The 4,584-nt window shown below is 50.4% G+C and overlaps 1 long non-coding RNA gene across 1 annotated transcript; it reads right to left on the bottom strand.

The window, feature by feature from the left end:
- Nucleotides 1-3,158: 3,158 nt before the first annotated feature.
- LOC135299898 (uncharacterized) lies at nucleotides 3,159-4,043 on the bottom strand. The gene is made up of 3 exons (XR_010361737.1): nucleotides 3,917-4,043; nucleotides 3,617-3,806; nucleotides 3,159-3,354 (listed from the first exon to the last, which is right to left on the bottom strand). It is a non-coding gene; the product is annotated as an uncharacterized LOC135299898 (long non-coding RNA).
- Nucleotides 4,044-4,584: the final 541 nt, after the last annotated feature.

The raw sequence follows: 4,584 nt of genomic DNA, 5'->3' as shown, positions 1-4,584 counted from the left end.
TTGCATTCAGAGGGGTTTCTCTGTTTCACCTTGGTCCCCTTTGCCCTAAGGTATTACAGTTGCAATGAGAGGCCCCTGGGCCTCCACAACTGCCCCCTTTTTGTTTTCAAGAATGAAGGCTCTGCCATGGACTTTTGCATGCGTTGAGCAAAACTGGATAGAATAACCAAGACAATGAATACCAGAAACAAAGCCCACAAAACAGTCTTAACTAAAGGTGAAAGCCAGCCTTTCATGCCCCAGTCTTTCAAAGTCCAGTGAGCCAGTCGTTGTTGCCTTTTGTCTGGATCTTATTGATTTGATCTGTGAGCAGCTGGCTGCACTGGTATACTGAGTCCCTATGTGAGAAGAGGTTGACATGCGTGGCCATGGGCAAGAAATTGTGGCTTGGCTGTGGAACCAGCCATCCGAAGGCATGCGGCATAGTTAGGAGCATCCAGCTTCCTGCTGCAGTGGCAAGAAAGGACAGCATCCTTTGACTTTAGCTAATTTAGTAGTGGGAGGAGGCTTGGGTGGCCTGAAAGTAAAGAGATAGGGAGATTGCAATGTGAAACTGAAATTCTGGTCCCACTAAACTTTCTCTTCTGTAAGGCAAGGGTTTGAAGTCAGCTTATTAGAAGAATCAAATATCAAGGCTAGAATACAGTTTTTCCAATTGTTAAGCGGTATATCGCAGTTAGTGGTGTCTGAGCTCTCTTGGTGTTGGTCTGTGTGGTCCACACTGCTTAGGAGATCTTCTTCTGTCCTTCTTCTTTTGCAGGCTGCTGCTGTCTCTCTTAGGCTTTTGTTCTGTTTTTCTGATTGTGGTTCTGGTGTTTGCCTGGCCATCGGCAGAAGGGTTTGATGTTTTTTGCTGGGATCCATCTTGGGCCTGCTGCTGTAGAGACACAAGCATATCCTCCCTCCCAAGTAATGAATGGGAAAGGGCCCATAATTTGTTTGGATTCAGGGTCTTTGATCAACACAGGTGGCTTTTCTTGTTATTGGGCTGCCAATTAAATATAAAATGCCTGATGACCGGGGGAGTTGTTCAAAAAGTTGAGCACATCAAGGAGCTTGGCCTCCAATGGGAGATAATATGTGGACTCCCTGTCTCTGTTGATCAAGGATCCTTTGGATGGAAGAGTGGGCCCTCCGGACTATGGACTGTCCTGTGGCAGAGTGTGGTATGGCTGTGACATGTTTTGTAGCCCACTGGTCAGAAAATGGTTGGAATCAGTGGGAGGTATTAGCAGGACCATGATCAGTTTTAATTTCCTGTGGAACAGGGAAGGTGGAAAAGGCTAAAAAGGAACGTTTTATAGCATCTTTTGATTTCTCACCAGCATGGGCAAAGGTGAAAACCGCAGCGTTGTCGGTGTGGATTGAGACGGGGATGTATTTTAGTCTCCCCAAAGGGGCTTGGTGTGTGATGTGAGATTGCCCGATCTGGAGAGTCTTTTGTCCTCTTGGATTGAGTGCAGCTCTGACAGAAGCAAAGGCATGTTGCTGACAATTTGGGCAGGTGTTTGCCATGGATCTTGCCTGATCTTGGGTAATTTTAAAGATGCTGAGCGGTGCAGGAATGTTTTGATTGTAGAAGTGGTGGCGGATCCTAGCCTGGTCAGAAACATTCCGTAGGGAGGTTTGGAGAAGCATTGCTGAGGCATCTGCTCTAGCATTGCCTACTATAAATGCAGGAAGGGTGGTATGAGACCTTGTGTGCATGATATAGTGTGGGTGTTGTCTGTGGGACAAAAGAGAAATGAAAGGGGAAAGCAAATGCTCTAGTTGGGGTTAGAAATGTCTTTGAAAATGGAATTTTCGGCCCGCTGCACTAGGTCATAGACATCTGCCGAATCAGTGATCAAATGAAGAGGTTCTCTGAAAGTGGAGAAGGTCCTAAGGACTGCAGTCAATTTAGCAGTTTGGGCAGGGTGAGGATGCCCTGGCTTGGCTTTTGTCTCTTGAGCAATGCGGAGCCAGGGCAGTGCAGAGCAGGGTGGGAAGCAGAGCCCGGAGCCTTTGGAGGCTGCAAGCCTTAAACATCAGCCCCTGCAGCAGCCCAGATGCAGGTGCCACAGTTGCCAAGGCTGTCAAGGCCTTGAGAGCGGGCAGGTGGATTTTGCATCCCTGTGGGCTGATGGCGGCTCTGGAGCCAGGAGTGGCTGTGGCTGCAGCAGGAAGGGTGGCTGAGAGTTTCCTGCCTTGCTTTGGTGGCATGGCTGCAGGGGCCAGTGCAGTGAGAGCCCCCTCTGTGCTGGTGATAGCTCAGCTCTTGGGGACGCGGCTGTGCCCCAGCCCAGGAGCAGCAGCAGTGGCCAGCAGCAGCAGTGGTGTCAGTGGGACCCCCTGTGCACAGGGACCCCCAGCCGCGGGGTGGCCGTGGCAGCAGCCCCAGGGAGCTCCAGCCCCGGGATCCCGGAACAAGTGGAAATCCCAACTGTGCAAACGCTGCCTGTGCCTCTTGGGTTTTCTTTGGTTGAGGGGATTTCGAGGTACGTTAGAAGTCTCTTTTTCTAACTTAGCTGTCGAAGGAAGAGTTGAGAAGTATGTGCTTCACGCTCTTAAGGTTGATTTTTATGTTTTGTCTAAAACATTTTTTGCTGGCCTGCTGAGGTTTGTTCAGCAGCTCAGCTTAAGGTACTCTTTTTGCCTCTTGGGTTGGTGTTATCTTTTATATTAAAACCTGCCTATACTATGTTTGCAAGAATGTTTTAATACCTATTACTTAAGTTAGATAGTGACTTTCTACTTGAAACCAATTTGTGAATGGTAATATCGTCTTTCATATGGATGCTAGGGAGAAGAAAGAGGAAGGACAGGGTACGCCCAAATTTTTCTACCTATGTAGATAATACCAAACTCTTTCGCACAAGGTTCAAAACCTCTGTGTACAGTGCTCTAAATTGTTGTGACTTTTAATTCTTGACATAAAGGTGGTAACATGCTTTATGGGTTAAATTCAAAGGCACAGGGGTCTTTGGCTACATGCCAGGGTCTCCGAACCTCCTGCCAGGGATTTAAAGCCCCCTGGCTGGGGCTGGGATCATTTAGGATGGTCAGGGGGAGCTCCGGGGTTCTGACAGTGCCCAAAGGAATGAGAAAGAGAAGTGAAGTTTTATAAAGAATCATTATTTATTTGCTGAACATCAGCAAACACGAGGATTTACAGAACACATTTCATTACAACAATCCTTATAACAACAACAACAACAATCTACTGCACATATTTCCATGGGATCCTATGGACTAACAATCTTCAAAACATATTTACAAAGAACTAATAACCTAAGAACATATTTACAACAATCTTCTAACTTTTCAACCATATATACACAGGTGTAATATGTACGGCCATCATCTGCATCAGTCCTGGAAGGAAGAAAGAAGCAAAGCTGGAGTCAGCTGCCAGCACTGGGCCCAGCTGGGCCCCAGGAGCTGGGACAGGGCTGGCAGGGCTGGTGTGGCCCCAGGCAAGTGCAGGGCAGGCCAGGGCTGGTGCTTGTGGCAGCACAATCCAGGCCCCCTGCGGGCAGCGTGTCCCTGAGCGGGGCCATCCAGCCCAGCCCCAGCCTGGCGTCAGGGCAGCCACTGTGTCTGTGGGCAGGGCATGGGGAGCATCTGCCTGTCTTACTTGTGGGGCTCCATCTTCATCCAAGGACCATGGGCTCCTCCTCATCCTTCTCGTCCACTTCCATCTCCTCGATGTCATCCTCCACATCTACTTCCATGTCCTCAACCTGCTCTTCCACGTCCACCTCCATCATTTCTTCCTGATCCTGCACCATGTCCACTTCCATCGCCACCACAGTGTCTCTGGCAGTCTGAAAGAGACAGCACAATGTCACAGTGGGGTTCCTGTCCCACACCATCCATTGCCACGTGGCTGCAGCCTGCTCAAGCAGGCTGCCCCCTCCCTGGAATGGCACAGTACCTCCACTGGCGCAGCAGTGCTCATCCTGCTGGGATTGGTGCTCCAGAGCAGGCAGCAGGAAAAGGCCAGGCAGCAGCAGCAACAGCTGAGTGCTGACGGGCAGAGCGCAGAGCGAGCGCCAACTGAGCGCTGGCAGCAGGCAGAGTGTCTGCTGTGGTGGTTTCCAGGTGCTGGACGTTCCACCTGGAACACTGTGGGAGCTGTGATGTCACAGAAGTTTCAGGGCCGCTCCCCACTGGGAGGTGGGCATGGTGGAATGATGAAATCCTTGAATGGTTTGGCCTGGAAGGGACCCTAAAGATCATCTGGTTCCAAGCTGAGCAGCCTCCCAGCACAGCAGGTTGCTGCGGCCCCTGTCCAATCTGGCCTTGGATGTTGGTGGGCATGGGGTATGCACAGCCTCTCTGCGCTGGTCCCTGTGTCAGGGACAAGCACCCTGACAGGAAAGAACTTCTTCCCATCATGGAATGGATTCCAGCTCTTGCAGTTTCGTCCCATTCCCCCTTGTTCTGTCACTTCAGTTGCTGACAAAGAGTCCTCTCCCACTTCCTTGTGGGTCAGGCTGTTCCTGCAGTGTCACACATGTGGCTGAAGCTGCAGCCAGGAGAGAGAGAAGCCAAGCTGCCAGAGAGAGGCAATGGGGAAAGTGACATGAGAGATGAGAGAAG

This window comes from Passer domesticus, chromosome 4, assembly GCF_036417665.1.
Source record: "Passer domesticus isolate bPasDom1 chromosome 4, bPasDom1.hap1, whole genome shotgun sequence".
In the NCBI taxonomy this organism is placed as follows: domain Eukaryota; kingdom Metazoa; phylum Chordata; class Aves; order Passeriformes; family Passeridae; genus Passer; species Passer domesticus.
The sequence above is the reverse complement of the archived record's forward strand: the minus strand, read 5'-3'. Positions and strand labels throughout refer to the sequence as shown.